General features: G+C 36.5%; 1 protein-coding gene across 2 annotated transcripts in view; it reads right to left on the bottom strand.

The window, feature by feature from the left end:
• Positions 1-11,005, bottom strand: part of LOC122117919 (interferon-induced very large GTPase 1-like) — a 32,128-nt gene extending 21,123 nt beyond the window's left edge. Inside the window, exon 1 of one of the 2 annotated variants that reach the window (XM_042691787.1) lies at positions 10,819-11,005. The gene's annotated coding sequence lies outside the window, so the exon portion shown is untranslated. The remainder of the gene's footprint in view (positions 1-10,818) is intronic. The other variant, XM_042691785.1, reaches the window with a different exon arrangement.
• Positions 11,006-12,458: the final 1,453 nt, after the last annotated feature.

Genomic DNA, 12,458 nt, shown 5'->3' with positions numbered 1-12,458 from the left:
TAAAAATATACATATACATACATATATATGTATATACATACACACATGTATATGATCTTATGCATGTTATCTATCCTTATACTAGGTATAGCTATAAGTTATTTCCTTTTGGTGCCTATTTGTATTCTGCTTATGGTATTTCAGGCACAGGCATGTGGCCTTTAACAATCATTATTTATTTATTTATTTATTTTTACATGCAGGCACATTTAGTTTAATATCAAGAATGTATTACAAAAAGCTCAAGTACAATGAAGGAGCACATTCCCCCATTAACACCAACAACAATGCTCTTTTCACATGTGCCCATTGGATGTGACAAGTAAGTTCACCAGTGAAAAAAATAGTGCAGTGAATCTCATCACAGCCGTACAATCTAGTTGTGAAATGAATGTTTATAATCCAAAATATATATAACTTAATTGTTATTATACATTTTATAAACTGGCTAATGAGTAGAATTCTTTTTGGACAATGTCACCCCTTCCTTCACTTTCTACCTCCAGTCCACGTGACTTTTTAAGAACATAAAAACAAATATATGTACAAAACAAAACAACAACCCAAAACAACAAATTGCTTCAGATGCTCCTGATTGGAATCCACATAACAATCCAGTAATAGTCAGCTAAGGAGTTGATACAGTGTTTTAAGTCCCTCAAGATTGAAGAATAAACATGAAAAGTTAGCAATTGTAATGAAGCCCTAGGAATTCGGATGTTTTATTAATTTTTTTTATTTTATTATAAAGATGTTGTACAGAAGGGTTACAGTTACATGAATAAAGCAGTGAGTACATTACTTGTCAATCATTGTACTCCTTCCCTTGTGTTCTCCCACTATACCTTCCCTCCCCCGCCTCACACACTCGTCTACCCCCCCCACCTCATCCTCCCTCCCCCCACCCAAAATTGTAAAGTTTGTTTCCAATATACTGTCCTGTGGGTATTCTTGTTGTAATGGGCCATCCTGTGTCCTTGTTTCAGTGTTTTGTTATTTCCCTTTCCCTCCCTAGCTTAGACAAATGTATATACAAGATGTAGGGTACCAAAATCAAGTACAGTGACAACAGGGAATATACCATAGGGAGAAGAACATACAAAGGAAACAAACAAACAAAAATAGCATAGTACATTGAAAACAATAACAACAAAGACAGATCTGTTTTTTTAAATTTCCAAGAATGGGCCATCCTCAAACCTTTGTACTAGGAGAAAAAATTATCTCCCAGTTCTTGTAAGTGAGCCTATAACGAAGCTTACATGTGTATATCTTTTGGCTTTTCTATAACAAACAATTTTATGGGAAAGATACAGATGCAGAATTTCTCTTTTTCTATTTTAGGACAAATAAATTCACACACACTCACACATACACACACAGAAGCACACACACATGGGTAGTGATTTCCCCTTAATATGGGTTTTCATTCAGACACATAGCTAGGGCTCTCATAGCATTTTGAGTATGACCCTATGGGTCTGTATGATTGACAGTTTGATTATTAGGGTGGTGGTATTAGGAAGTGGTATGAGATCTTTAAATGGTGTTATACAGAAGGATGCCCTTATATTTTTAGAAGCATACCCTCAAAACAGATCAAAGTATTGTCTCATGGGATCCTGAATAAGTCTCTTGAACCTGTTGGAAAAGGAGCAAGCTGACCCTTCCCTTTCTCTTGGATGGAGATAAGACTGCTTAATCTTGCAAGCCTCTCATTTTCTGCCTTCAGAGTATCTATTGAAAGATTAAAAATTAGAGTTACATTTTACAATTGCTAACTGCTGATTTTACTTCTGTAAACTTGCTTGTGCTAGCACCCCCTCCCCTCCCTGAAAATAAGAAATTGGGTAAAAAGTTTCAGAGTCCAGATGCCGGCGGCCCGGGACAAGGTCTGTGGTCATAGATAAAGAACAAACGAGTATGTTCTTCTAAGTTCCTGTTTGAAAATTCCCCAAATGGGACCCAAGATAAGGACCATCTGGTGAGTCCAGGTAACTAGGCCAAATGTCAACCAATCACAAGCCTGTAACTATGTGAACTCCCGCTCCCCCTAGACTTGCCCCGAGCCAACCATTTTATGAAGAATGTTACAAAGTTTCCTGCGTAGCAAAATGATTGCTAACCGCTGTTCCAGGCTCTCTCCCTTGCCGAGGCAGACAGACCGTTTGCACAAACGCTGAATAAACTCCTCTTTCTTGTTGCATCTACTGGTTTGGAGTCTTGGTTTCTGGGGCGCCCTCCCGGTGACGAAAGTATCCCAGGAGTCTGGGGTCTTTCATCTATGATATATGGCTTAGATTTCAACTTACAAAATACTGTGAACTAAACCAACCTCTCTTCTTTATGAAGGTTGCTGAGTGAAGCATTTTATCAGGGTAATGTAAAGCAGACAAAAAGAGAAAATTGATATTGAACAGTGAGGTTATAACTTAAAATCTACTTAAAGATATGCAGAAACTGTAAGGATCATTTATAAGCAGAAATTGAATTTGGGGAGCAAGCTAAAGAAAGCTATAAGTGAAAAACCCCTGGCAGTTCTTGGAAAGACTTAGAATCAAGGAAGCTAATAAATGAATTTTGTGGAATTGAAGATTTTAGTGTAAATTGTACACAAAATCTCCATTATTATACCATGACAAACAACCTGTTTGTCTCATGTCTGTACCCTGAGGATTTGTGGAAGGCAGAAGTTAAAAATAATGGCCATTGTTTATTCACTAGAGGGGATTTCAAAACAAAGATACATTCAAACTGTTTCATGGATATGTCTATCAGCTTTTAGCCTTCTTTAGAGTGATATTTGGGGTCTATAAAAAGCAAAGTAAAATATTTGGAAAATCCACTGCCTAGCTAGGGAAATGGTGTGTGGTGATTGTGACCAGAGTTTAGTGGTGTGGAGATTGCTATGGTTAGAAAAAGAAGCTGATTTCGCATGAAGACATTAGACAGTATATGATGAAGACACTTCAGACATATTTTTTTGGGGGGGTCTGGTTGTGGGGCCTGAACTCTGGGCCTGGGCGCTGTCCCTCAGCTCTTCAGCTCAAGGCTAGCGCTCTACCACTTGAGCCACAGTGCCACTTCCGGGTTTTTTCTTTTTGCTTATGTGGTGCTGAGGAATCTAACCCAGGGCCTCAGGCATACAAGGCAAGCGCTCTACCACTGAGCCACCTTCCAAGCCTTCATTTCAGTCATCTTTGAGGTAAAGGAAGCCAGAGGTCCAGAAGTATAAATCTCAGAGATCATCCAAGGAAAGACCACCAGGATACTCTGCATCCTTAAGAACCATCTGATGTACATTTTAATCATACTCTCAAAGGACAAGTATTGAGAGAATTCTGGAAAACGGTAGAGAGATGTGACTTGTGCAGAGAAATCTCAATAACAGGTAATTTCTCAGCTCAGCAGAAAACCATGCAGGCTTGAAGGTAGTGGGGTCATATTTAAAACAATGAAAAATGATCATCAACAATAATATCTGGGAAGACAAACTTTGATAAACAAAAGGGAATTGAACACCTTCATGAATAATCCATCACTGTCATTAGTATGTAATTAGTCTACCTACCCACCAAGAAACACTAAGGTGAGTCTATCAGGAGAATATAAGCAGTTTATCAAAGCAAAGTCTTTTGAAGAAAGAACAGTATGTGTAAAAGTGAATATTTAAGAAATCCTAAAACATGGTGTTAGACTTCTGGATTATAGACCTTTCACTTACAAATATTCTGGAAAGACAAATGCAAAAGATAAAAGTTTTTAGGTGGGTGCCATTGATTCATACCTGTAATCCTAGCTACTCAGAATGCTGAGAGCTGAGGATCACAGTTCAAGGCCAGCCCTGGCAGAATTGTCACTATGAGAGAGACTCTTATCTCCAATTGCCCATTCAAAAAATAGAAGTGGACCTCTTCAATAGAGTATTAGAATTCCTTGGTAGAGCAGTAAGGCAAAAGGCAAACATAAATGGGATCCAAATAGGGAAAGAAGAAGCAAAACTCCCTTTTTGCAGATGACATGTTCCTGTATTTAGTGAATCCCATAGAGTCCACTCCCAAGGTACTTGAGCTGATCTGAAACTTTGGCAAAGTAGCAGAGTGTAGAAGTAATACACAAAAATCAGTAGCTTTTCTCTATGCCAACAACGAGAAGGGAGAGGCTGAAATTAGGAAAGCAACTTCTTTTGCAATAGCCTTAAAAAATAAAATACCTAGGAATCAACTTAACCAAAGAAGTGAAGGGCATCTATATTGAAAACTTCAAAAATCTGAAAAAGGAAACTAAAGCCGATTTAAGGAAGTAGAAAAACTTTCCATGCTCCTGAATTGGGAGGATTACCATTGTGAAAATGGCAACATTATCAAAGGCTATATCCAAAGTCAATGCAATACCTGTCAATATCCCAACTTCCTTCTTTTTTGCAGCAATTTTGTATCGTGATTAAGTGATTACATAGATTTCACAGTATTGTGGGATAGTGATACTTAGTTAAAGTCACAAACACATTCTAAACTTCATGGGGTAAATTGTTTTTATCATGGTCTATAAAGTTAATGAGTTCTATGAGCTTTGACAATACAGTTATTGTATTCCTTCTTTAATGAAATAGAAGAAACAATCCAAAAATCCAAATGGAATATTAAAAGACCCCAAATAGCAAAAACAATCCTTAGCAGGAAGAACAGTGCTGGAGGAATATCAATACCAAACTTCAAACTCTATTACAAGGCTGTAGTAATAAAAACAGGTTGGTACTGGCACAGGAACAGGCCTGAGGACCAATGGAATAGGACTCAGGACCCAGAAATGAACCTGCAGACATATGGTCACCTAATATTTGACAATAGAGTCAAAAAATAGGACTGAAGAAAGACAGCCTCTTCAACAAATGGTGCTGGTAGAATTGGCTAAACCTGTTTAGAAAACTACAGTTAGATCTTTATATATCGCCTTGCACCAGAATCAATTCCAAATGGATCCAAGCCCTCAAGGTAAAAGCAGATATCCTGAAAATAAAACAGGAAGGAATAAGAGAAACACTAGGACCTGGGCACCAGTGCCTATAATCCTAGCTACTCAGGAGGCTGAGATCTGAGGATCATTGTTCAAAACCAGGCTGGTTAGTAAAGTCCCCGATATATTTATCTCCCTCCAATAAACCACTCAGAAAACCAGAAGTGGCACTGTGGCTCAAGTGTAGAGTACTAGCCTTGAGCTGAACTGAAGAGCTGAGGGACAGTGCCCAGGCCCAAAGTTCAAGCCCATGACCGACAGAAAAAAAAAAGAGAAAGAAAGAAAGAAAGAAAGAAAGACAGCAAAAAGAAAAAGAAAAAAAGAGAAACACTAGGCCTACTTGGCACAGTTTGAAACTTTCTTAATAAAGATTCAGAAACACCACAAATCAAAGAAAGGTTGGATAAGTGGGATTGCATTGAACTGCAGAACTTTTTCATGGCAAAGGACATAGCTAGCAAGTCCATAGACTGGAAGAAGACCTTCACTAGCCATACAACAGACAAGGGCCTCATCTTTAAAATATACCTACACCTCAAGAAATTAAATTTCCCCAAAACAAATCCCCAAAGAAATAACCACCCCATTAAAAAAGTGAGCTAAAGACTTTAAGAGAGACTTCTCCGAAGAGGGAAATATGAATGACAAAGAGACACATGAACAAGTGCTCAACATCTTTGGCTATAAAAGAAATGCAAATCAAAACAACACTGAGATTCCATCTTATACCAGTTAGAATGGCCACTCTCAAGAAAACTAATTACAACAAATTGTGGTGGTGATGTGGCCAAAGGGGAACGCTACTACACTGTTGGTGGGAGGTTCCTCAAAAGACTACACATAGAGTTTCCTATGATCCAGCAATATCATTCCAGGGCATTTACCCAAATGACCACAAACAAGGCTATACTAAAGCTACAACTACAACCATGTTCATTGCAGCATTATTTACCATAGTTAAGATATGGAACAATCCAGATGCCCCTTAGTAGATGAATGGATAAAGCTGTGGTATGTATACACAATGGAGTTCTATGCTTCTACCAGAAAAAATGACATTGCCCCATTCGTAAAGAAATGAAAAAACGTGGAAAAATTATATTAAGTGAAGTAAGACCAGAGAAAAGTAGGTTGCATGATTTCATTCATTTGTAAGAACTAAAATATGTCTATGATATTCTTAACAGGAGATCTCAATAACTCAATTGCTTAGTGCATAGGACTATATACAATAAAGTGTATCAACATGAACTCCAAGATATGGAAACAAGAGGTTCTTATTTTGTCCTGTATGTAGTTTTTAATTTTCATTTCTTTTAGTTTTCTGTACATTTGGTCTTGTATATAAGATTAATTAATATGTGGAAAGGAAAGGGAATCACAGAAACAGCAGGACAAAGGGTGAACCAATGCAAAATTGATACTTGACACTACATTGGATATGAACCTTACAACTTGGGGAGAGGGGGAATAGGTAGAGATAAGCAGGAGAAAATGAGGGATGGGGTAAACAATGGTTAAAAACAAATGTATTCATTACCATACTGATGTCACCATAACTCCCTTGCTCATCATCTTTTCAATAAAAAAGAAAAAAACTAAAAGTGGAGCTGTGGCTCAAAGTGGTAGAGCACTAGCCTTGAGCAAAAAAGCTCAGGGACAGGGCCCAGGCCCTGAGTTCAAGCCCCATGACAGACTGAAAATTAAATAAGATATATTATATAATATATAAATATATAATATATTGTATAATATGTAAAAATATTTTATATTTATATATAACATATTATACAACATAAATATAAAATATATAATATAAATATAACATAATATATGATATAACATTCAATATATAAATGCATAATAAATATAAAATAAAATATATAATATATAAACATATATGAATATATATTTAATATATAAATTATATAATATATAAATATGTAAATAAAATACAAAATATATAATGTATTTAATATATGATAATATATAACATATAATATTATAATAATATATAGTATATAATATATAGTATATATAATATATTATAATAATATATAATAATATAATTAATAATTAAAATAATAAATAATTAAAATAATTAATATAAGTATATACTTATATAAATATATTTATTGTATATTATACATTATATAAAATATATTTAAATAAGTAAATATAATATATTCCAATATATGAATGTAATATATGTCATATATTAATGTAACAGAATAATAATATATATTTATATATACATAACTTATACATAACTATACATAACTTATATGTATATATATTAGTTTTAAATCTATGCTAACTGGCATAATATATGTAAAGTTATACTTTTGAAAATACACATAAAAATGGGAAGGGATGGTAGGGGAAAAACAAAGGAGGAGGTAACAATGCTTGATAGGATATGTCCTCATTACCTTGCTCATGTAACTGTAACCTTTTGTACAGTATCTTTACAGTAAAAAAAAGTATAAAAAATAAAAAGGGAAGGATTGAACTACATGGAACTAGAGTTTTTATAGCTGTGGAAAGGAATATGATATAAATTTTAAAAAGACATAATTATTTTATATATATTTTTCAAAAGTACACCCACAGATTGCATGTTATCTTAGGTCGGATCTTCCTTTCTAGCGGGATAGGAATAAGTGGGGTGTTAATGATTGTCTCATCTATTGCCTATAAGATGCTGATTACCTCTGTTTCTGATGCTGTCTGTTGCTTGTTTTTTTTAAATAAAATTTAGAAATAATGAAATTTAAAGAATTATGAATGACTGTTAATTTCAAATGAAGGACAGAGAAGAAGATAATTTTCCAGATTTCTTTGCCTGTCAGGGACAAGGAAAGTGAGAGTTTTGGTTTGAATAGACAAATGCAACAATTATTTGTCATCTCTTTTCTCTGAGAACACACAGTGTCATAGGAGGAAAGCTAGACTAAATTTGATGTTCACTTTTTACCAGTTGTGGGATCTTGGATACAATAATCCTCTGAGATTGTATCTTTTTATTCTTTTCTTGTTGTTGCTGTTGGTCATGGGGCTTGAACTCTGGGCCGGGGTGCTGTCCCTCAGCTCTTCAGCTCAACGCTAGCACTCTACCACTTGAGCCACAGCACCACTTCTGGTTCTCTGAGTGGTTAATTGGAGCTAAGAATCTCCCGGACTTTTCCTGCCTGGGCTGGCTTTGAACCATGATCCTCATATCTCAGCCTCCTGAACAGCTAGGATTACAGGCGTGGGCCTAGGGCACCTGGCTAGGAAAAGTTTTGATGGGAGATTCCATCTAATTTTTAAATTGGAGAAATGGTGAAATGATTGCTAAGAATCAGTTTTCCACATTCTTTCAGTATAACTGCTTCCTGTTGGATATCTACTCTATTTTACCCTATTGACTTGTAGCTCTTTTCCTTTTTCTGACAAATACTTTGTATTAGTAGATATGAATTGCAAAAGTAGCTCTTAAATCCATTCCCTCTCCCTTTTGTGGCTCATTTATCACTTTACATCCTGAAAATAAAATTTAAATAACTTGATTTCCCATTTAATAGATTTTTTTATGATTAATTTTGATATGGCATTCAAGACCTCTCAAAACAATCATTTAAAAAATGCGATTTTTTTGGGGGGGGGGGGTAAAAGTGGTGTTCACATGGATTACATAAGATAGGTAAGTACATTTCCTTTTGAACAGTGGTATATGTCCCTCATTTTTTTCTGGTCTTTCCCCATCTGAATCTCCTACCCTACAAGTTATATAGTTCACTTTCAACATAGCGTCTGGTGAGTATCACTGCTAGATTGCTTCCTCTTTGTCTCACCTTTGCTTATCTTTCCCTGCCTCAAATCAGATAAAATTAAATACAAGACAAAGGTAAGAAATACAAAGCAGCAACAAATGAGAATAAACCAAAGAAAAAAAGAAAATCTCTTATTTCCATTTCTTTTTATATATATATACACATATATATAAATAAATAATTTTATATATATATTTTTTTGTGTGTGTGTGTCAGTCGTGGGGCCTTTATTCTGGGCCTGAGTGCTGTTACTCAGCTCTTCAGCTCAAGGCTAATGCTCTACCATTTAAGCCACAGCTCCACTTCTGGCTTTTTCTGCTTATGTGGTGCTGAGGAATCGAACCCAGGGTCTCATGCATGCAAGGCAAGCGCTCTACCACTGAGCCACCTTCCCAGACCCTCTTGTTTCCATTTCTTGGAGTTCATTTCGATAAGCATCATTTTATATGCATATATATATATATATACATATACATATATATATATATGTATATATATATATATATATATATATATATATATATAGCTATTGAGCCCTTGTGATCCTTTCCTAAGAATAACCTTTGTCCTCACTGTGTAAATGTTTACAGTGATGTTTAATCATTTCCAAGTGCAATTATTTAAAAACTCATTTTTTGTAACTACATTTTTACCTTTTCCTAAGCATGTATCTCATTTCCTACATTTAGATACCAGATAGTGCCATCAACCTTACCTCTTGAGGTGCTGATTTTTGGACTTAGAATATTACATCACATAAATTTTTTATTTTTTTAAATTTAAGTCCTAGAATCTTTATTTCCAGAACAAAACTACTTCTGTAAAGAGAGATGAGGCCCCTTAGTGGGCTCAGAACAAGGCTGGTGAGAGGGTGGGTGGTGGGGGAGGGGCGCCAAGGCAGGAATGCATTACAGGAAGGGCAACCCCAGGTCCAGCCTGAGGAAGCAAGGGTCCAGAAGGAGGGAGGAGAAGGCCCAGAACCTTCTGTTCCCACAGTCTGGGTCCATGCCAACCCCCTTGCAGGGCGGGGCCAGGGAGCAGGGATAAGAAAGGGCTGGCCCAGCAGTGCATGTGTCTGGAGCCCCCAATGTGTGCAAATTAGCAAGAAGAGGGGTGTGGAGCCATTTCCTCCCTTCCCCCACTGCCTCACTTTCCCCCACCCTCTTTCCCCCACCTCCAAGGCAGCAGAAGCAGGGCTGAAAATGTAGCTGTGGTTCAATGGCAGAGCTCTAGACTTTGGACAGTAGGTAAGCCCAGGGGCGGTGCCTAGGCCCTGAGTTTAAGCCCTAGGACTCTCTCTTTTTCTTTCTCTTTCTCTGTCTCTCTGCCTTTCTTTCTTTCACACACATGCCCACGCATGCACACACACACACACACACTCACCACATGCCCCAGTATAAAACACAGAACAAAGAAGCAATCTTTTTCATAAGACTTGGGTGAAATCTAAGTCTCTTTTAACTTATCTGACTAGCTAGATGGTCTGAGACACTAAACATTTCCCATTCTTGCCTCATAAAGTGTTAGCTGAAATATTCTTCCTTTCTACTCAATTACAAAGTATTCATCAACTGCACCAAACATTAAACTCTTTCATATTGCTGACTTCCCAGCCTTATCATCCTGTGAACAGAATTCAAAGAATTTCCCTTCTGTTTCACTTAAGATACTTGTTGATTTGATGTTTGGGTCCCTGTTGCAACACTACTCTGCTAATATCTGACACACTTCTTTTAAATAAAATCTCCCAATATCTTGGTTTATTTTGAGTCAATAAAATAAATTATCTAATTTGTTTATTTTCTGTTTAGATTATGTCCTCCTTCTCCCACAGTTTAACTACTTTTTTGGAATAGCTTAATTCATGTTTGCAATTTTAGCATTTTATAATCTTTATGTGTTTCAACTGTTCCCAGCAACCGGTGGTTTCTGTTTCTATTTTGTTTCTTGGTTGTGGCTGTAGTTATTTGTCTACCCCATTTCCCACCTTCTACTTCACCTACTTGTCTCCTGATGGCCGATTGCTCATCTTCAGCTTGCCTGCTCCAGAGAGAAATGTATGATGATCAGGTGTCTTCCCCACAGCTGGTGGGCTGCTGACTGCCAGCTGCAGCTCAGATTTAGCTGCTGACTTGGAGAAAGAGCTGGATTTTATCCTCAGAGCAGAGCACCTCCCAAAGGACAGCCTTCTAATTCTCCTCCCCTTTGGGGGTGGTTCTTTAATGCTCCTGTTTATATCTTCAGTTCCAAACATAACACATTAAATATATGGATATTGAATTAATGTGTGATGATTGAATAAAAAATTAGTATGTACATATCTGAGCTGTCTTATTCAAGTTAATGTTGTGTTATTAAACAACTTTTTCAGTAAAATAGCATGAGCAACAGAGGGCATAAAGGGTCTGAAATAGCGTCTTACTAATACAAGCTTATTTTTTGGCTGTGTTTATGTTCTAGGGAGCAATGTTTTAGTGCCAGCCAGTCAGAGTAGGTTTGAGTCCAAGATCCCCAAGTTACAGAGAAGAGATGAAAATACCTCATCCAAACCTATTTATTTGTTAAATTTTAACTTGGTTGTTGGAAGAACTTGCAGGCTTTGCAGAGACTGAGTAATTTATTTCTCTGTTAGAAAAGTGAGGACACAGGTAGAGGTTTCTTATTGGATGTTACCCTTTGGACACGGGAAAGGTGGTCTCACAGGAACAAGATGCTAGGAGTATGACATCTGCCCAGAGAGTACCCATAGGTGGCTGCTACCTGCATAGCAAGATAACCCCTGTTCACTGAGGGCCCAACCTCCAGCCTTCCAAACCACGTGCAACCTTCCTAGCCCCCAGAACTCCAGGACATCATTTGCTTTGTTTACCTCTATAGATTTTTATAACCCTCTTGCCTCTGTTGAGATTCATAAGTTCCATATAGCTACCAACCAAACTCAGTCACATTAATAATTTTATAAAATTTCCTTCATTAACATTCATTATGTCAGTTTATTTCAGACTAGAAAGATAAACGGGAAAAATATAAATTCAAACTTCTTGAAACTTTTTATATATCCTTAAGGCTTTGGTATGAGAAGAACAATTGAAACAATGAGAAACAAGTAAACTTTGTATGAACATTTTTTTTTTTTGGCATTAGTGATGTCTTTCCTCATTAACAGTCATGAGGATAAAATGAGATAATGTATGTTTATCTCCTCTATTGTTTGGTCTGAAGTGGATGTTTACATGTGAATTCTATCTTGGTAGGGCTCAATTGACTTTGAAGTTCAAGTCTATAAGGATGAAGCATCCAAGATGATTTCTCCAGCTGTGAAACTTTAAAGATTGAATTTGAGCCTCTGAGATTTTCCTTATGACTTTTACCATCTTAGAATTACTGGAGTTTAGCGAATGATATTCTCTGAATATGATTTTTTTATATGGTCAACAATTTTATGTGAAAGGAGATGCTCTCTGTGGTATTCCTCTTAACTGCATTTAGACACGGCTACAGAAACTGAGCAAAATTGCGTTCTACTCACATGTTGAAATCCCAGTATTTTTCTCAGAAAAGAAGACTTAGGAATAGAAGGGTATCTGGATAGGCTTTCCTTGCAAGATTCTGTTACTTGGGTAATAT

The sequence above is a fragment of the Dipodomys spectabilis genome, unplaced genomic scaffold (genome assembly GCF_019054845.1).
Source record: "Dipodomys spectabilis isolate Male_0828 unplaced genomic scaffold, ASM1905484v1 ptg000145l, whole genome shotgun sequence".
In the NCBI taxonomy this organism is placed as follows: domain Eukaryota; kingdom Metazoa; phylum Chordata; class Mammalia; order Rodentia; family Heteromyidae; genus Dipodomys; species Dipodomys spectabilis.
This window is presented reverse-complemented; position numbering and strand designations above follow the sequence as displayed.